Source organism: Bos indicus x Bos taurus, chromosome 9 (assembly GCF_003369695.1).
Source record: "Bos indicus x Bos taurus breed Angus x Brahman F1 hybrid chromosome 9, Bos_hybrid_MaternalHap_v2.0, whole genome shotgun sequence".
NCBI classification, from domain to species: domain Eukaryota; kingdom Metazoa; phylum Chordata; class Mammalia; order Artiodactyla; family Bovidae; genus Bos; species Bos indicus x Bos taurus.
The window spans coordinates 57,816,590-57,839,256 of record NC_040084.1 but is presented as its reverse complement, the minus strand read 5'-3'; positions in this window follow the sequence as shown (position 1 = coordinate 57,839,256).

Here is a 22,667-nt window from a genome sequence, read left to right as displayed (position 1 = left end):
GCGAAATTCTGAAAGTGAGGAGACAATGTTTATTAAACTTACATTTTGGTAAAATGCTCACATGTATTATTTTAAAAATGGAAACTTCTTAACTGTTATTGTTGTTTTCCACTTCAGTTCATCAAAGATAACATTTGCGAGGAAAAAAAAAAAAAATACAGAGTTCTACTATCTAACTCTGACTACAAATAGAAAGCAATAAATAATTCTAGGTGACAGCCATCCTCTGGATTTTGTAAAATAGTAGGTTGTCAGAAATAAACTCTAATTTGTCCATATGTTTTGTACTATTTTGCTCCTAGCTGGGGGTTACTTAGAAGCAAGACTTACCAATATCCACTACCAAATTTAGATCACTGGCTATTTAAACAAGAAATTGCCATAAACACTTTAACCAGCAGGCCCCTTAAAATAATATGAAGTAGTTTTATACATTTTTTAATTAAAAAAGACTCCAGGACAATATGCACTTTAGGTTTATTTTTGTAAACTACTATAAGTTAACGGAGGTTCATCCACAGCTTTTCACTCCTGCTTTTGTTTTTCACATAAATCTATTTATGAACACATTCATGTTTAAAACTCTGCCTGAAGAGTATCTTGTTTTCGCCCTCAAACCATTACTTTTCCCAGGATACCCTTTTTTGACTCTCTTCACCTAGTCACACATTTCTGATAATAACTTTTTCTTCTTCACTAAATAATATTTGTTTATTCATCTATGCTTCTATGCCACTATAGAATCAAAGTTCATTTTACAGAAATCACATAGTGCAGAGATGTTAAATAGAGATGCAAATACCCAATATGTTGAGTTTGCATGGATTGTGCCTCCAGGTAACTTAGGCATCAGTTGGCTTAGTCTCAACGTTTGCCTATCACTAATCTAAGGAGTTATACCAGGATTTTCCTTATCCCCTTTACTATTTTAGTATTTTGGGGTCTAGAAGTGCAGATGGAAATGAATGTAAAAAGGATTCCATAAAGCATAAATATTCATTATTGTTCCCAATATGCTGCTTATTTTTCAGACCCTGCTGGGTCCTGCCAGAAAAACAGAGGGTGTTCACTGAGGGAGCATACTTAATGGAAAATCCGTTGCATTTTTCCTAATGCTCAAATTGGCAGTCTGTGTGTCATATGCTGAACACATAGAAATTCATGTACGTGCATGGGGCAGTTCAACACAATCTGAGTAATATCCATAAACTTGATTTTCATAAGTATTTAATATCTGATAGGAGAGAAAAAAGGGAATACATATTTTATAAATAATGAGATCCAGTATGATTAATGATGTGTGCATTGTACATATTTATGTGTACATATACATACATATGTATTTATGTATTATATGAATATATCCCATTTGTTTAACAAGACTTATTTAGCTAGAATCTAAAAATAAGGTGAAGCAGATTTTAATAAGCAAATCCATTTTAAAGATTTCTTTTCAACACATAATTACATTTCAAATAGACTAAGTATGTTTGATCAACCTCCTGTTCTCATAATACAGGTTTGACTATTGTTCTCTATTAATAATAATAAAACTATCAGAAACATTTTACTTCTCCTTTATAATTGGCCTCAATTATGCTAAACTATAAATTCAAACTACCTTACAAAACCAAAAAAGGAATCATTTATGAAAAAGAAAACTTATACATATTTCTGGGAAAATTAGTGTTATTACCATTGAATTAAAGAACTAAAATAATGTTACCAAGACTATGAGTTCTACTCTATTGAACTAGGAACACCATCATTCCTAGTTGCGTAACACTTTAGCTCTTTTATTATGTTTCAAAAATACATCTCACATGCTACATTATTCCACTTCCTGAAAGACAGAAATGAGAAAAATAAACTCCATTCTGAATATCTCATTTTTATAGTGTTGATTAGACAGTAATCAAGTGTGTAAAAAATTCTTAATTCAGAGTTTCTTCTTGAATCTCATCTTAAAGATCTCCAAGATGTGTAAAAATTACAGGAGAATAGCAGGAATACATATTTTAAGTACAAATAAAATGTGACATTTAAAAGGAGTGGATAAATATCAAAAATAAGAGGATACTTGTAGGTTCTTTTTATATATTAAGTGTCTGGCAAATTCATGGTTAAAGCAGTAATTATTAACAGGGGGAGAATTTCTTCCCAGAGAACACTTGGCAATGTGTCTGAAGACACATTTGGTTGTTGAACTTGGAGAGAGAAGAATGCTATGGGCATTTATGGGGCACAGGCAAAGAAAGCCATTAAATATCCTACAATGTAGAGCTTTAGCAAGTAATTCTCTGGACACAAATGGCAATACTACATAGACACTGGGAAAGTCTAGTTTAGAGTGACAGAGATGACTGTTGAGATAACTGTTTTGCATATCAGACACTTTGGAGGCAGCAGCAATTACATAAATCTTCTTTGTTCCAGCCTAATAGTTAATGCTGGGTTAGATATCATCTATTTTGGTTTCCCTATTTAATGAAACAAAATTTATGGGATGCGTGTGCTTAGCATAAGCAATATTCATGAAATTGGGTGTCCTGTATCAACTTCCACTGACTGAACAAGGCAGAAACAAACCAGAAGCAATGTTCATGAGTGCTGAAATGTCCTAAGGAGACTTCTTTTCAGAATTATTGCAATAGTTCAATAAAAGTAGCCAAATGAACAATGCAAGAAATGTCATGAAATTTAAACCAAAGGTTTACTGCAAATCAGGATTTGCAGAATCTTTCTATTGATGATGGTGTAATTGCCATACAAACACTGTTCTCCTCAACTACATCCTATACAGAATGGTTAACTTTTCCTAAGATGTACTGTACATTTTAGAAATTGAAAAAAGTAAAGAAAAATCTATCATTTTGGTTGAAGGAAAATTGCAGAAGATGATATAAATACTTCTATTTCTTGAATTGCACATACAGAAATGCATGGGTATCTTGAAGAGTGTACTTTGATAATGTAAACTAAGCCCTTCCCTGTGATGAACTTGAATAGCCAAGACAGAATGAATACAAAGTTTGTACTTGAGACAATAACTCAAAGCCCAAAATTGTTTATCAAATTTAGAGAGATGGTCATTGGTGACCTTTGCTAGAGAAGCTATGTTGAAAACGTCTAAAAGCCATATTGAAATAATGTGGTAGGAGGAACTTCTAGTCAGACCCATAATCTAGCGGTGTTTAGTCAGCAGACAGCTCGGGCTATTAGTTATTTCAAAGTGAGGGTCACTTTCAGAAACCCCATGCCCCAGGGGCCCCACACCAGGCTGCTGAGCAAGGCAGAGGTATTTTCAGCCCAATGTGTGATGTCCTGATAGGAAATTGTTGTTTAGGCACTAAGTCGTGTCCAACTCTTTTGTGACCGCATTGACTGCAGCCCACCAGGATCCTCTCTCCAAGGGATTTTCCAGGGAAGAATACTGAAGTGGGTAGCCATTTCCTTCTCCAGGGCATCTCCCTAGCCCAGGAATAGAACTTATGTCTCCTGCATTGCAGGCGGATTCTTTACCACTGAGCCACCAGGGAATCCCATCCTGGTAGGCAACAGGCCTGCCAAATTTCTTGCTGGCCTGACTGAGATTTCAACCAGCTAACATCCGCTTGTTTCTCCTTCTACCCAATCCTGTGTTTTCTCTTTTTTTTCACAGGTGTTGAGTACCAAAAAGTATCTTGCATCTCAAATTCCACCTCAGTGTCTGCGCTAGAGATTCCAAACTCTGACAAATAAACTGAGGAATTGAAAAAATGGAGATGCATTTAGAAATCTCTTTCACTTAAAAGTTTATCTGGTTATGTGGCAGTCTGGGTGGGAGGGGAGTTTGGGGGAGAATGGATTCATGTATATATATGGAGAAATCACTTTGCTGTCCACCTGAAACTGTCACCACATTGTTAATTTGCTATATTCCAATATAAAACTAAAAGTTTTAAAAAGTGTACTTGCAATGGAGAAGAGAGAGGAGGCAGTAGCAACAGGAGGAAACAGCGTTAAGGGAGAGGTTTTATTATTTTAATGTTTTGGGGTGAGGGTACAGGAAGGATTTGAGAATAATAAAGAAGTGAATATAAACACAAGATATAAGCAATGAGAATCACCACTTTATAAACAAAGTTCTTATTCATAATAAGATTTTGGACATTAAAGATGTTTAGCTTTTACAGAAACCTGTAGTGGGATGTAGGTATTTTCTTTCTGTTTTATTTTATTTGTAATGATGCCTAGAGGACTGCCTAGGAAATAGAAAAACTGAAGATTTCTTGAAATTGAAGGCATTATCTCATACTAAAATCACTAATGAATGTAATTTGCCAACAATATCTCTGTTCTAATGATCAAATTGATTATTTTAATTGAGGCTGGAATTAGAACTACTAGTTTTGCCTTAGTCCAGAAAATACGCACATTGGTGCATGCAAACAGAGATGGGACATAACAAGCTGTTTCAGTCTAGTATCCACAGATTCTAACCTTTGCCCATACAGCCAGGTTAGAGCATCTTATCATTACTGACTTACAAAAATGTGCTTGCTAACAAAGGAGGCTATAATTCATGGTTCTGCAAAAAGAAATCTACTTTTAGATGGTGTGCTTGGAATGCTTCTCTGTTGCAAGGAAAAATAAAAGCCACTGAAAAACTAAAGATCTTTATAAATTCACACATCTGGAAATAATGAAGATAGTTGACATTTCTTAGACATCTTATTGCAATTGAAAATCATCTGAAGTAGCATGAAGGTGGTGAAAGCGAAAGAAAATGAAAGTCACTCAGTCATGTCCGACACTTTGTGACCCCACGGACTATACAGTCCATGGAATTCTCCAGGCCAGAATACTGGCGTGGGTAGCCTTTCCCTTCTCCAGGGGATATTCCCAACCCAGGGATCGAACCCAGGTCTCCCACATTGCAGGAGGATTCTTTACAAGCTGAGCCACAAGGGAAGGTGGTAAAGACAAAAAAAAAAATACAAGTCCCAAGTAGCTTATATAGCCTTTGCAGTCTGTCAAGTTCCTATTTATATAGCATGATGACAGTAAAATAATCTGCATAATACATAATAGCAATATGAGAGTACTTTATGTTATATTCACTCTTAGTAATAAACACAAATTCCTTAGTTAACCAATGTACAGAAAAGGAGGTTTTCATCAATGCACATGTTAGTAATAGCAGATAAACTAATAGCATGATAAACAGCTAACTAAATAACCTTAATACTGCTTTTGAACTGTGGTGTTGGAGAAGACTCCTGAGAGTCCCTTGGACTGCAAGGAGATCCAACCAGTCCATCCTAAAGGAAATCAGTCTTGAATATTCATTGGAAGGACTGATTTTGAAGCTGAAACTCCAATATATTGGCCACCTGATGCAAAGAACTGATTCACTTGAAAAGACCCTTATGCTGGGAAAGATTGAAGGTAGGAGGAGAAGGGGACAACAGAGGATGAGATGGTTGGATGCCATCATGGACTTAATGGACATGAGTTTGAGTAAGCTCTGGGAGTTGGTGATGGACAGGAAAGCCTGGTGTGCTGCAGTTCATGGGGTCTCAAAGAGTCGGACATGACTGAACGACTGAACTAACTAACTAACTTCCCTAGCAGAGCTTTTGACAGAATCATGGGGGGAAAAAAATCCATATACTGTGTGTGAATACACATACCACATACATATTGTTGTTTAGTTGCTCAGTCATGTCCAATTCATGTATATCTGCATATATAGAATATATGTCTTTTTTTCTTATTATATATGAACAGGCTACCATCTTTCTACTGTGTATTTCAGGAAGATTTTCCCCAGGTTTATGAAAGCAGATGCTATTTATATATTGTGCTTATGTTTACAGCTCAGCCTCCAAGGCACATCAGTAATGAAATTTACCATGGTTGTGATATTTTTTCTTCTACTTAAATGTCCACTTTCTTGAAGATTGATTAAATTCATTGTGGACTCAATCTAAAGAATCCCTTAAGGTGTCAGCAAGACCTTTATTTTTAAATCTATGTTCCGATTTGGTATTTTAAATAATATACAACCAAGAAATACATATTTAATTCAGTTTACTTAAAAAGTTATGTTTTTATGAACATGTCCTGGGGGGCTGTGGTGGAAGGGGTGAAGCAGGCTTAAGAGGGAGGGCATATATTTGCAATTTTGACTGATTCACGTTGTTGTATGGCAGAAACCAACACAACATTGTAAATCTATTATCCTCCAATTTTTTTAAAAAAGAGTTATATTTTTATGAACATCAGTAGGGTGAATTTTGGCCCCTTCTTTAGATGGCCAAAACTGATGAGATATTTAAAAATTTGCATTTGTGTGAGTTAAACATATGCAGATTTCGCAGATTAGGGCATCAATAGTCTAGAATTTGAGTTCCTTGACTTTCCCACTCTGTTCATTTGCCTTCCTTGATTGTATTGGCGGCAATACTTTCTTTTTCTTTTTTTCTATTTCCTTTTACATTTTTAAACAGTAGTAAACAAAACCACTATATCCCTGGGCCCTAACGCATTGATTTGGCATAATATGTCTTTAGCAAATATTTGTTGACTAAATAGTTACATTATCAACCTACAGTCTTAAATATCTCACCTACTCATTATCAACATCTTAGGCAAATTTCATGATTGATTTCAAGATATTCAATTGAACTCATTGTCTGGCCGTAATTTTCCACCCTCCCATTCCTAGACTGTACTTCTCATTTCAAAACTGTCAGCCATACTTGTGAACATGTAAAAAGTGTGAAGAACCATCAGAAAGGGAGAAGATTCATAAATGTATTATATGAACTCAGATTTTTCAACCCAGAGATGTGAGGACCACTGGGAATCTAACCTATTGCTTTCGCATAAGTCAATGATTTCACTTGATATGGGACTGAATTTAGTCTAAGGAAATTTAAAGAGTAAAATCACACCAAATCTGATATATGGGAAGGAAAGGATAAATACGCTGCTAGTCATATGGCACCCCACTCCAGTACTCTTGCCTGGAAAATCCCATGGACGGAGGAGCCTGGTGGGCTGCAGTCCATGGGGTCGCTGAGGGTTGGACACGACTGAACGACTTCACTTTCACTTTTTACTTTCATCTATTGGAGAAGGAAATGGCAACTCACTCCAGTGTTCTTGCCTGGAGAATCCCAGGGAAGGGGGAGCCTGGTAGACTGCCCTCTATTGGGTCACGCAGAGTCAGACACGACTGAAGCGACTTAGCAGCAGCAGCAGCAGTCATATAAAAGACATTTCCAAGAATTAGATCTTTTTAAAATGAAATGTAATATATCAGCAGATAATATGTTCCCTGTCACATTACCAGTTGGTAGGAATATTTATAGAAATATAAAACAATGTGAATTACACCAGATGACAATCTCAAAATCACTCTTACAAAACTGTTTCTAAGTTCTTCTGAACTTGATCATGTTTCTGTGTCTCTGTCTCTAAAACAGTAACTATCATATCTTCAAGTCAAAATTTTACTGCATTTTTCTTTTAATAGTATTGTTTATTTTGGCTCATGTTTAAATACATGACCTTTTACAACCCTTTCCAAATCCTTAGAGAAAGATGGCAGTCAGCATTTTTTTGTTTTTCACCTAGTAGATTAGTGAATATTTAGCATCTTGCAACTCAGTTGAGCTCAGTTCAGTTCAGTTGCTCAGTCATATCTGACTCCTAGCGACCCCTTCGACTGCATATGCCAGGCTTCCCTGTCTATCACCAACTCCAGGAGCTTGCTCAGACTCGTGTCCATTGAGATGGTGATACCCTCTAACCATCTCATCCTCTGTCATCCCCTTTTCCTCCTGTGTTCAATCTTTCCCAGAATCAGGGTCTTTTCCAACTGGTCAGTACTTCACATCAGGTGGCCAAGTATTGGAGTTTCAGCTTCAGCATCAGCTCTTCCAATGAATATTCAGGACTGATTCCTTTAGGATTAACTGGTTTGATCTCCTTATAGTCCAAGGGACTCTCAAGAGTTTTCTACAAACCATAGTTCTAAAACATTAATTCTGTGCTACTTTCTTTATAGTACAATTCTCACATCCATAGGTGACTACTGAAAATCATAGCTTTGTCTATATGGACCTCTGTCAGCAAAGTAATGTTTTTGCCTTTTAATATGCTGTCTTAGTTGGTCATAGCTTTTCTTCTAAGGAGCAAGCATCTTTTAATTTCATGGCTGCAGTCACCATCTGCAGTGACTTTTGAGCCCAAGAAAATAAAGTCTCTCACTCTTTCCACTGTTTCCCATCTATTTGCTATGAAGTGATGGGACTAGATGCCATGATCTTAGTTTTTTGAATGTTGAAATTTAAGCCAGGTTTTTCACTCTCCTCTTTCACTTTCATCAAGAGGCTCTTTAGTTACTCTTTACTTTCTGCCATAAGGGTGGTGACAACTGCATATCTGAGATTACTGATATTTCTTCTGTCAATCTTGATTCCAGCTTGTGCTTCATCCAGCCCAGCATTTCACATGAGGTACTCTGCAAGGTACCTTAAATAAGCAAGGTGACAATATACAGCCTTGATGTATTCTTTTCCCAATTTGGAACCAGTCCATTGTTCCATGTCTGGTTCTTACTGTTGCTTCTTGACATGCATATAGATTTCTCAGGGAGCAGATCAGGTGGTCTGGTATTTTCATCTCTTGAAAAATTTTCCACAGTTTGTTGTGATCCACACAGTCAAAGGCTTTGGCATATTTAATAAAGCAGAAGTACATGATTTTCTGGAACTCTCTTGCTTTTTCTATGATCAATGGACACGGGCAACTTGATCTCTGGTTCCTCTGCCTTTTTGAAAACCAGGTTGAGCATCTTGAAGTTCATGGTTGGTGTACTATTGCAACCTGGCTTGGAGAATTTTAAGCATTACTTTGCTAGCATGTGAGATAGTGCAATTGTGTGGTATTTTGAACATTCTTTGGTATTGTGTTTCCTTGGAATTGGAATGAAAACTGACCTTTTCCAGTCTTGTGGCCACTGCTGAGTTTTCCAAATTTGCTGGCATATGGTGCACAGCACTTTCAAAGCATCATCTTTTAGTATTTGAAATAGCTCAATTGGAACTTCCATCACCTCCACTAGCTTTGTTTGAAGTAATTTTTCCTAAGGCCCACTTGACTTTGCATTCCAGGATTTCTGGCTCTAGGTGAGTGATCACATGATCGTGATTATCTGGGTCATGAATATCTTTTTGTATAGTTCTTCTGTGTATTCTTGCCACCTCTTCTTAATATCATCTGCTTCTGTTAGATTCACACCATTTCTGTACTTTATTGTGCCCATCTTTGCATGAAATGTTCCCTTGGTATCTCTAATTTTCTTGAAGAGATCTCTATCTTTCCCATTCTATTGTTTTCCTCTAATTCTTTGCATTGATCACTAAGGAAGGCTTTCTTATCTGTCCTTGCTATTCCTTAGAACTTTGCATTCAGATGGATATATCTTTCCTTTTCTCCTTTGCCTTTAGCTTGTCTTCTTTTCTCAGCTATTTGTAAGGCCTCCTCAGACAACCACTTTGCCTTTTGCCTTTTCACATTTCTTTTTCTTGGGGATGGTCTTGATCCCTGTCTCCTGTACAATGTCATGAACCTCTGTCCATAGTTCATCAGGTACTCTGTCTATCAGAACTAATCCCTTGAATCTATTTGTCATTTCTACTGTATAATCATAAGGGATTAGATTTAGGTCATACCTGAATGGTCTAGTGGTTTTCCCTACTTTCTTCAATTTAAGTCTGAATTTGGTAATAAGGTGTTCATGACCTGAGCCACAGTCAGCTCCTAGTCTTGTTTTTGCTGACTGTATAGAGCTTCTCCATCTTTGGCTGTAAAGAATGTAATCAATCTGATTTCGGTGTTGACCATCTGGTGATGTCCATGTGTAGAGTTCTCTTCTGTTGTTGGAAGAGGGTGTTTGCTATGACCAATGTGTTCTCTTGGCAAAACTCTATTAGCCTTTACCCTGCTTCATTCTGTACTCCAAGGCCAAATTTGCCGTGAGTCCAGGTGTTTTTTGACTTCCTACTTTTGCATTCTAGTCCCTTATAATGAAAAAGGCATCTTTTTTGTGTGTTACTTCTAAATGGTCTTGTAGGTCTTCGTTGAACTGTTCAGCTTCTTCAGAATTACTGGTCGGGGCATAGAGTTGGATTACCATGATATTGAATGATTTGCTTTGAAAAGGAACAGAGGTAATTGAGTCATTTTTGACATTGCATCCGAGTACTGCATTTCGGACTCTTTTGTTGACTATCATGGCTATTCCATTTCTTCTAAGGGATTCTTGCCCACAGTAGTAGATATAATGGTCATCTGAGTTAAATTCACCCATCCCAGGCCATTTTAGTTCGCTGATTTGTAAATGTTGATGTTCACTCTTGCCGTCTTCTGTTTGAACACTGCCAATTTGTCTTGATTCATGGATCTAATATTCCAGGTTCCTATGCAATATTGCTCTTTGCAGCATCAGACCTTACTTCCATCACCAGTCACATCCACAACTGGGTGTTGTTTTTGCTTTGGCTCTTTCTCTTCATTCTTTCTGGAGTTATTTCTCTACTGATCTCCAGCAGCATATTGGGTACCTCCTGACCTGGGGAGTTCATCTTTCAGTGTCCTATCTTTTTGCCCTTCATACTGTTCGTGGGGTTTCAAGGCGACAATACAGAAGTGGTTTGCCATTCCCTTCCAACATTTTTTCAGAACTTCCCACCATGACCATGACTCTATGTGTGACATATTTCACTAATTTATATTACTTCTCTGGTCCCTATAGATATCTGGATTACAAGGATATATTTACACTGAAGAACCAATTAATACTCTGGCAGAAATCAGAGAGCAAGAGAGTAATGTGTTTTCATCTCATTCCAGTTGTATCTTTTAGTGTTTGAGTTAGAGATATTTTTAAGTTGTTCTAACTCTAGAGATTCATTGATATTCTAGTGAAGATTTGATTTGTATAAAATAGTGGAAAAAATAAACTTGGGATTCAACGGGTTTCCAGTTACATATTTTGCTAGTGAGATTAAATAAATAACATTTCATGGAAGCTCAATTTTCACATCATAAAAAACAGGATATAATTATACTTTTTAAAATTTTCCCCTAAGTTAACATTGAGTTTATATAAGGAATGTTGATATAGTACTACTTGATAATCAATTGCCATTGTTATTACCATTAGCTATGTTAAGAGATCAATAAATTTTGCCTTGTTAGTGCAATCTCTGATCCTAGGTATTTATATCACTATTATCTTATGCAGACCTAATCAAATCCTTTTTATAAACTTCTTCCACAACAGAAGCCAAGCATGGTTTTCAGGTATCAAAGCCTATCCCTATGGTTATTTGAAGAACTGAGAAAAAAAATGTTAGTTTCCTTCCATTGAAGAGGAGGTTCAGGTCAACAATTACATAAACATTTCGCTATATTTAAAATAAAGGGCATTGAGGAGATAACCAATATTAATAGCATAGGGAATTGAATCAACTAGGCATGGAGAAATTAGTCATGAGCTATTTCAAGTAAAGTTTACTTATTTAGAAAGAAGTTACAAAAATAAAATTTTATTTCACAGCTATAATAGAATTATTCCCCTATATTCTTCTTTTCAATGCTATAAAGTCTTAAAATACATCCAATTTAATTTATAAAATAAGGATATCAGAAAAAGTCTTACAGAATAAGTTTTATGAATTTTTTTGCTACCACCTGGATAGTTAAGTTATGGAACTATTATGAAGAAAATGGTTTTTATAAATATTCCTCTAAATTCCAATCCTACTAGCATAAAGAAGAGTAAAATTATAAGAGTCTTATGGCTCTTCATGAAATAAGAACCATAAACTGTCAAAGGTAAAAGGTTTACCACTTATTTTAATAAATAGTCAAGATATTTCCCAAACTCTAATTTTGCCTTTATGTGTAGTCCTAATTCATATAATATATGATGTGGGCTTTATGAACTATTTGCAGAAATACAGAAGAAATCTTCAGCAATAAAGAATATTTTACCAGTGCAAAAAAATGGATATTTAAATACAAAATGAATTCAGTAACACTACAAGGTGTTTTGTTGTTGTTGTTGTTATTTTAAATGGCATTGAAACATGTATAATATCATATATGAGATGAATCGCCAGTCCAGGTTTGATGTACGATACTGGATGCTTGGGGCTGGTGCACTGGGACGATCCAGAGGGATGGTACGGTGAAGGAGGAGGGAGGAGGGTTCAGAATGGGGAACACGTGTATACCTGTAGCAGATTCATGTTGATATATGGCAAAACCAATACAATATTGTAAAGTTAAAAAAAGAAAAAAAAAGAAAAGAAAAAAAAATAATACATTAATATAATAAGTAAAATGGTAAGAGTCAGGTCTTCATGAAGCATGTCCTGAAACTATGATTACATAATAACAAACACAAGTCTTAACTTGCATGTTTATTCTGAAGGGATGTTGAATGTTATTGGTTTATCAGCATCCCTTACTAGGCCCACCCATTTTCCACTACAGTCTCTGTTTACAGTATTAATTTTTATCTTTAAAGGATGATTTTATAGCTATAGAAAGAGAGTTCTATAAGTTGCTTTGGATTCAAAGAAGTCACATAAATCTGTGAGTGCTTAAAGAATAGACATAACACTTTTTAGTACTGTTTAAGGGTTTAAGAATATTTTTGCATTATAATACAAAAGTTTATATGAAAACAAACCTCCTATCAATAAAAGCCAGATAAAACACAGAAATCCTTCCATCTAAATGATATAGAGTCTTATGGACTCTGTGGGAGAGGGAGAGGGTGGGGAGATTTGGGAAAATAGCACTGAAACATGTATAATATCATGTATGAAACGAGTCGCCAGTCCAGGTTCGATCCACGGTACTGTATGCTTGGGGCTGGTGCACTGGGACGACCCAGAGGGAGGGGAGGGGAGGGAGAAGGGTGGAGGGTTCAGGATGGGGAATGGGGGTATACCTGTGGTGGATTCATTTCGATATTTGGCAAAACTAATACAATATTGTAAAGTTTAAAAATAAAATAAAAAAAAATAATTAAAGAAGTCATTAACATTTGATATCTGTTAAGACAGTCAGAACATGAGGGACAGAGATCTCCAAAGAAAAAATCTCACTGAGCTGAACCCAGATTTCAATATGTTGGGTTTTCCTTTTCAGTGTTTACCAGCTCTTGCTTCTGGGAAAGAGACACAGAAGCCAGGCAAAGGGTAAGTTCAGTAGCCATTGAAGCCTTCTACGGAAGCAGCAATTTCAGGAGTATCTAAGAGAGCCAAGACATGAGAGCAGAAATTTCATGTGGAATTCCACTTGAATATGCTGCTTCATAGGGTAGTAGTGAAACATTTCCAACAGTGATGTGAAATAAAATTTCCAAATCACCAAAAACTAATGGACTTTAGCACCAGAAAACCCAAATCAAAATAAATATTAAAGAGAACTCAACAGGAAGAAGTAACACGATCCAAGAGGGAAATAGGCAAATGAAGATAACAAGTACAAAAAAATTAGGGAATATGTGGGTAAATGCATATTAATAATGATTATGCAAAACAATGCAATAATATCTTGTATGGAATTTAAATGCATGACAATAATAAAACAAAAGGCAAGATCTGGAAAATAGTTACTATGTGCTTGCGAAGATCCTAACACTGCCTGGGTAGTAGTGGTTAGTAATTTATAGTACAAATGACTTAACATTATATTTTAATGAATTAGATTTATGTAAAGGCAACTACTAAAACCTAATAAGCTAATAACAAGTAAAGCTAATAAGTGGAGGAGCCAAATAGTTAATAATAAAAATATTGATTAATACAAAGCTTGCCAATAAAAGATATTGAAAGAATGTTGAAAGAGATAGAAAAGCTATGAAACAAATATTTAGATGGTTGATATGGATACATATATATTGGTAATTTATTAAATATAAATGGACTAAATATCCAAAGTTAAGAAATTCATACAAGGAAAACAAACCAACCAACACTCCATAGGTTGCTTACAAGAGATAACCCTTTGAATATAAGTACACAGAAAAATTGAAAGTAAAAGATAAAAAACAACTTTCCATTCAAATACTACCTCCAAAAAAGGTAGCATACATATCCTAAATCTGATATTACATGCTTCAAGTTATGTCTGTGAAAGTGAAAGTTTCTCAGTTATGTCTGACTCCTGTGAGCCCATGGGTTATACAGTCCCTGGAATTCTCCAGGCCAGATTCCTGGAGTGGGTAGCCATTCCTTTCTCCAGGGGATCTTCCCAACCCAGGGATGGAACCCAGGTCTCCCGCATTGCAGGCACATTCTTTACCAGCTGAGCCACAAGGGAAACCAAGTGATGTATAAGCATTGCTAAAGACAATAACCTCAAAATGGTCTGTCCATTATGGAGACCAGCTATCATATTACAAAAGGGACACCGAACAGTATGAATTCAATTGTGTGTGCTCAGTTGCTTAGCTGTGTCTGACTCTTTGTGACCCTATAGACTGTAGCCCACCAGACTCCTCTGTCCTGGGATTTTTTTTTTTTTGCTGCATTGCAGGCAGGTTCTTTAATGCCGAGCCAACAGGGGATCCATGAATTCAATTGAATAGTGCAAAAATTAATAAAAATAAAAAGATGTAGATAAATCCACAATCATAATGGTGTATTCCAATAGGCCTTTCTCAGTAACTGGTAAAATAAACATAAAAAATATTCAGTAAAATAGATAAGACCAACTGGCTTATTTGAAAACAAACAAACAAACACATTCCACCTAACTATAGTATAACGTTTTTTTCTTTCCAGTATACAGAGTATCTTTGCCAAAATTGAAAAATATTCTGAGTAATAAAAAAGTCTTAACAAATATTATTTATTTAATTTTATTTTATTTTTAAACTTTACAGAATTGTATTAGTTTTGCCAAATATCAAAATGAATCCACCACAGATATATAAAGTATTTTCTGTCAAAAGTAGAATAAATAAATAATTGTGATATGTTTTTGCAAAGGAATTTATACAGAACTAAGTTAGTGAACTATCATATATATATATGTATATACATATATATATGTATTTCAATAAAAAGAACTTTGCTTCTATGTACTCAAATAAAATCACTTCTCATTTGCACGGACACTGTATCTAATTTGGGAGCTCTGCTCTCAAAATATGGTAATATATGTATTTACCTATTTTCCCCTTTGTCTCATAGGTGACCTACGGCTGTAGGATAGGATTGGTAAGGACTATACAAACCTTTTTGTTATACAAATCTCTTAACAACAAACTCATGTATTTGATAATATTTATTTTCTGAACTAGTTGGATCTGCCATCACACTTCATTTCTTGTATTTTTTTCTTGGGCACTCTCTTTACCTGTTCTTGCAAAGTTCTGGAAGATATGGGATAGTAATTAAGCACACTGGTGTATGTGTGAAAATCTACAAAAATGGCATAGTAGCTGTGCCACAAAAATTGTAAATTCATTTTAGGATTAAATTATGTATTTTTTTCAGACTTAAACAAGAAAAAGCTTATACGTGAAAAATATCTTCCACCCAGAATCAGTCATGGTTTATTTATACAGGATATATCCAAAATAATTAATAAAAAGGATTCTAAATATTTAACATTAAAAGGCCAATAAAATATTAGAAATCTCTATGAATATGAAGTGAGACACAAAAATTAACAGCAATATATCAGATTAATAATTTTCCCATACTATATTTTATGTTTATATTTAAGTTGCTGAATATTTACATAAGGTAAAGTAGATGAACTTATCTCTGAAAAATAACCAAAAAACGTTATCTTTACTATTACATTTTCTTCTAGTATTAACAGCAAAAGTCACATTTTCTTCTTAAATAATAAAATTCACAGGTTTCTTGCCACAAATTGAAAATACACAATGTCAATTGTTTACTTTTCTTTATTAAACATTTCTTCACAAATACAGTGCTAAATAGCTAATTAGATTTCTTAATAGCACTAGAAATCATCATGGGGATAATGTACAAGAATTGTTCCATCAGCAAAATTAAGGGGGAACCACCTAATACTTTTTGTTTGTTTGTTTTGCTTTGCAATTTAAACTTCAATGACTTTTTTCATATTTTTAATATGGCAAATCATTTCTCTCTCTAGAGCTTACATGAATGGGCAGAGAACCAAATTACAAGAGGAGGCTAATTGGCACCCAAGCATTTTATATTAATGAAATAGATTTTTCAGAGATCAAGGAATATATATGCTTTCTAAGTTATTCTTTCTCAATTCCTAGTATAATGGGAAGTCTTATTTCTCAAAACATCTCACTAAATATAAGTAAAGTGTGTACATTCCCACACGAGAGATGGTGCCAGCAGCTGCTGTGAATATTTGCAGCAAGGTTCTTGGGGGGTAGAAAGCAAATGAAAAAAAAAAAAAAATATATATATATAGTAAATATGAGATAGGAAGAGAAATTACAAAGTTTACCTAAAGAATGTCTTTGCAATAATTCCATACAAAAGTGAAGAAAAGTTGATCATGTGCAAATTGTTTAATTTTATTTAAAAGCAGAAACATGTTTTCACGTTATGGTTGACAAATCATATAAACCATGTTACATATCTCTGTTTTTTTCATTATCAGCCACCAGAATGGCTTTGTTCATATACACAAAGAGCTTAATGAGAAGCAGGCAAGGAGGGGTGGGTTGCGGAAGAAAAAAGAAAAGAAAAAGATGGATGAGACTGCAGGTCAATTCCCTGCAATTGTACACAGACAAAACGTTCTGTCTAGAGCACATTAGGACAAGATGTTTCTTAAGGTATATATACTCACTTAGCTTTGTAAATAACTTAAAAGTATATCAAGCCAGAATGATCCTATTGGTGTTTGATTCAAAGTTTAACTGAATTACAAAACAAGCCTGTTTCACTCCAGTATTGTTGAATGTTTAAGATTTATGCATTATAGTTTTAGTTGTAAATGTTCTTTAATTCCACATAATTGTAAGCCTGTTGGGTGAAGCAATGGTCTGAGCATAAGAAGATATGAGTATCTTAAGTATCTTGAGTATCACTTAAGGCAGTTTTCTTCCTATAGAAAGAGGTGGTGATTAGTGCAACACTAATTAGACAATGTATAAAATGACTCAAAGTGTGTCAAACTAATATAAATTGTATATTTATCAATAGACTCAAAAATTTGTGTGAAACACCTGTAATATACATTGTAACTTCTTTTGTTAATAAACAGAACCAATTGATTTTAATTCTTTAATTTAATTTACTGCTGCATTTTTAAATGATAAATTAGTATAAGTCACATCAATTGCCAAACATACACCCACACACTCATACACCCCTCTACATTTTTAAAGTTTAATTTCAAGAACTGGTATTGCACATAGTCATTACACCAGTTTCTTTATCTCATAATGGATTTTTGCTTTCTCTATATCCCAAGGACTAAATGGAATTTCTACCATGCAAATATCACTGTCTCCCTTTCTTTTTCTCTCCCTTCTTCCCTCTCTTCTTATTAATCATCTATCAATAAAGCCTATCTGAACAATTATGATAAAAACAGACATATACTAAGTGATTTCCTCAAATAGATAATAATCCTAAGGGAGTTTCTAGTGCTACAAAAATTTTATTGTCATCAACCAGACAATGGTGTGTGGGAAAGTTGAAGGTTTCCTTTCAGAAACAAAGACCCTAAAGATATAACCTAAATGGCAACCCACTCCAGTACTCTTGCCTGGAAAATCCTATAGACGGAGGAGCCTGGTAGGCTACAGTCCATGAGATCACAGAGAGTTGGACACGACTGAGCAACTTTACTTTCACTTTTCCCAATACTTCCTTGTCTTTCTTTGTTAACTATCACACATTTTAGTCCCACAGGCAATCCACATGGGCATCTCACTATGATGATTTTGGTAAACTGGAATTGTGAGGAACACAAACTGTATAAAGACAAAATAGTATACTATAGCACTTAGTACTATACAAAATTTGGCTTAGAGTTAAAGCACTTAGTGAATCTATTTTGTGCACTTTTCCAGGGGTCCTACACTTAAGATACAATTTGACTTGCCTTTCTATGGTATAAATCAATCCAGACCAAAGTCTTACGACCTTAATGTAATTTATATGACTGAGTCCATATCTGTCAGACATTCTGGTATCTTTCTCTTGGATCCTAGAGCCCTATTCATGTATTCCTTCTTGCTCCTATTCCTTAATACGTTTACTATCAGAGAGAAACCTCTCCAAGATGAATCATTTCATCTTAAGATCTCTTCAACTTCACTTTTAACCTGTAGTTTTCTTATCCGAAAATGTTGGATTGCCGCTCAGAACAGGCTGAGTTGTAACAGCAAGGTGGACTAATACATACAACCTTGATATGTTGAGCTGCTGGTACTTACTGTGTGACACAGTCATCATAATCACCAGGAGGCAATGCTAACTGCAGGTGGGCGAACAAAAGCTTCATGATAATCTCCTATAACTCACCTGCAGCAGAAATACAGTCAACGACCAAAGAAAGACATCATCACTGACTCAATGGACAAGAATTTGAGCAAACTTCAGGAGACAGTGAAGGACAGGGAAGCCTGGTGTGCTGCAGTCCATGGAGTCACAGAGTAAGACATGACTGAGTGACTGAACAACAGCAACAAAAAAAGATAGCTTCAATTTCCTGGAAAGAATAAGAAAGGATTTGTCCCTCCTCCCCCAAAATATACTGATACTCATTTTATATCTTTCATTCAACTGCTGAAAGAATACATTGCATCACAGTAATGAAACAAAGGTAGGACATAGCCAAAATTACTGTTATATGCTAACAAAGGATAATGGAAAGGCTTTATTTCATGGCATATAACTAGTTATGTGGGCAAATATAACTAGTTACAAAGGAAGCTCAATGATGTCACATTCTAAGAGTAATGTCATATTCTAAATTGGAAGTTTTGATAAGCTGTGATAATTACTGATAAAGGTCACTTCTGACAACCAAACATTCCATTAATCTCATTACCATGTGATAAGTTACTCACCCATTCCCCAAAGGAGACATCTAATATGCCTTCATTCAGTCCCAGAATCAAAGTCAAAATTCATAATCTCTGGCTGATGCTCAGATCCAAATGTGGCTGATTTTAATTTGGAAATCTATGAAGTAAAAGGATCAGTTTTGGTTTGGACATCTGTAAACTAAAAATTTAATGTATGATGGTAAAACAGGGTCAGGATAACCACATTTTTTTTTTGGTTTCTGTTTAAAAGGAAAAGAATGAGAAACACACAAGAGTCACTGTCCCATAGCAATTCTGAAATTCAGCTGCACATATGGAAGAAAGTGCACTGTCATGCAGGGTAGGAATCGGGCTCCTTCTTGTTCTCTAATAGGGCATCCCATCCAAGTTCAACCCTCCAAAAGACCCTTTTTCATTAACTTCCCTGGTTCCATCTGATGGCATTGGGGAATGTGTTTCCTGGAAAGACTGAACAGCTTTTTTAGCATGCTTTCAGAGAAATCAATCTCTTTTCCTAGAGCTATTTTCCAACTGAAAAGATTTACTGGGTGCCACATTAATTCATTCAGAAGTTTAATAGTGGGTGTGACAGCCATATTCTTTATTTGATCTTTGCCATACGGTGAGTTCTAATAAGATTTTGTTACTCAGTGGCCATTTTCATTGCACTTTTATTGGGTTGGTATAAGAAGTAACCGCTTAGAAAATTATGAATTTCTGAATACTTTTTTTTTTCTTCTTGCTTGCAAACCAGGTGCTGCTCTATATGAGCTCTCATCATTCCTACAAACACTTGGTCAATGCCACCAACATTCACCAACACATGCTGCTGCTGCTGCTGCTGCTAAGTCGCTTCAGTCGTGTTCGACTCTGTGCGACCCCAAAGAAGGCAGCCCACCAGGTTCCCCCGTCCCTGGGATTCTCCAGGCAAGAACACTGGAGTGGGTTGCCATTTCCTTCTCCAATGCATGAAAGGGAAAAGTGAAAGTGAAGTCACTCAGTCATGTCCGACTCTTAGCAACACATTCTACTAACCTGTTTTCCCATCTCTTTTTCTATAATGTGTAATTATGTTTGAGTGTAACTGTGTGTGTAAATGTATAAGCATATTTATCATTAGATGAATTACCTGCCTTGCAAGTTATAGCAAGCAACAATTTTACCAAATGTTTTGCCACTGTATAGGGCAGTAAATACATGTTCATTATCTGGATATTCAGTGTTCATTTCTCTACTACCTATAGCCTGGTTTCCAAGCCAATGACACACATCTTAGTTATGTGTATAGCAGTACTTCATTTCTAGGTACCCATTGTATACAGGTCAGTATAAGATAGTTTATATTGTAATAATAAACAGCCCCTAAATATAAAAGTTTTAAAATAATATTCTTTTCTTGCTTGTGCTACATGTCTTTCCAGGTCAGTAGGAACAAGCACGTTACATAGTCTTAGAGGTATCGAGACTAATAGAACAACAACAATGTCTCATGTTCACAACCTTTGTGTCAAAGCAGAAATACAACTTTGGAGTTCTCATATGAGCAACTGAATGCTCTGAACTGAAAATGATACTAGAAACTCATCTGCAGAACTGGTCACAACCACTCACCCAACTACAAGAAGACTATTAAGTGCATATCTACTAGATGCCCAGAAATGGGGAAAACAGAATATTTACCAAACAGCTCAGCTTCTTAGAGTTTAAACAATGTTAAATTCTGTTTATTTAGATGCTATTTTTTCCAGATTACTTTTTCAAATGAATTTCATTAGTTGAAGAATAGGTACCTCTCTAATTGCATTAAACCTTATAATTGCATATTTTCACATTGCAAGTGGGCTAAAAACGATCTTCAGTTCAGTTCAGTTCAGTCGCTCAGTTGTGTCCGACTCTTTGCAACCTCATGTGTAGCCGCACGCCAGGCCTCCCTGTCCATCACAAACTACCGGAGTTCACTCAGACTCATGTCCATCGAGTCAGTGATGCCATCCAGCCATCTCATCCTCTGTCGTTCCCTTCTCCTCCTGCCCCCAATCCTTCCCAGCATCAGAGTCTTTTCCAATGAGTCAACTCTTCGCATAAGGTGGCCAAAGTACTGGAGTTTCAGCTTTCGCACCATTCCTCCCAAAGGAATCCCAGGGCTGGTCTCCTTTAGAATGGACTGATTGGATCTCCTTGCAGTCCAAGGGACTCTCAAGAGTCTTCTCCAACACCACAGTTCAAAAGCATTAATTCTTCGGCGCTCAGCCTTCTTCACAGTCCAACTCTCACATCCATACATGACCACAGGAAAAACAATCTTACTTCAATCCAAATCCAATGCAATGAAGCCTCAAGTTTAAATGTTTATCAGCAAATATGACACTGTATGCAGATAGAGGTTAGGCTAGGTTAAATTTATAGAGTGTTATAATACTTAGGCCTTTGGGACACATTATTGTTATTATCTCATAGCTGAAGTGCAATGGAAATGATACCTCAATTAAATACTTCATGAACAGAAATTACAGGTACATTCCTTTTAAATAAGTGAAGCATCATGTCTTTACTGCCTGATATAATTCCTGACATACTTGTCAATCATGTTTCAGATGAAGTTCTGACTTTTTATGACCTAAGGCTATTGCTTTAGTTCATATAACATTCAACCCCATATATTGAAGCCTAACATTATTCCTCCAGTTGTGATTACACACAATATGACACAATTAAATACAGCTTGTAAAATCTTCATAAATTATCAGTTAAGTGAAAACTAAGTAATCAGAATATAAAAGGATGAAAGACGGTCAGTGGGCCACTGATACTGCAAGATATTTTAAATTGACCTCAGAGATTACACTTAGATTTTACATTGGGTTTCTGGACAATTGTTTTGGGTCAAAAAATTAGGAACAAATACAGCTTGTAAAATCTTCATAAATTATCAGTTAAGTGAAAACTAAGTAATCAGAATATAAAAGGATGAAAGACGGTCAGTGGGCCACTGATAGTGCAAGATATTTTAAATTGACCTCAGAGATTACACTTAGATTTTACATTGGGTTTCTGGACAATTGTTTTGGGTCAAAAAATTAGGAACTCATTGATATTTAGATACAATAGAGATGAAGTCTAAAAGTCAGCAGAAGAAACTTGTGCTTGTTAGCATTTTTGAGAAATTTGCTAAAGAACATGCATGTGTAACCCATGACACAATTGAAGCTACTTCATTTCTTTCTTGGTTATTCCCAGTGCTGCTTCCAGGGGGCTGTCTATTTATTACAGATACAAGAGAATAGCATTGGTTTTGTTTTAAGTTGGTTTGCCTTAATAGGAGTAGTGTAGAGTAATGCTTTCTTTATTTCAATTAAGCATGTTGGAACAATCACACAAGGCATCCAAAACATTCCTATTAAATACTACATTTTCCCACAGAATAAATATATACCAGTTACAACACTAGGAGGAGGGGGAACACACATGTTGTGTTTAAAATATCAGACTCTCTTTCCCTTTAGAGTTGAAAACGGCAACATTTTTTACTGGAAAGCAATTTATTTTCAGTGAGGTGCTTTGG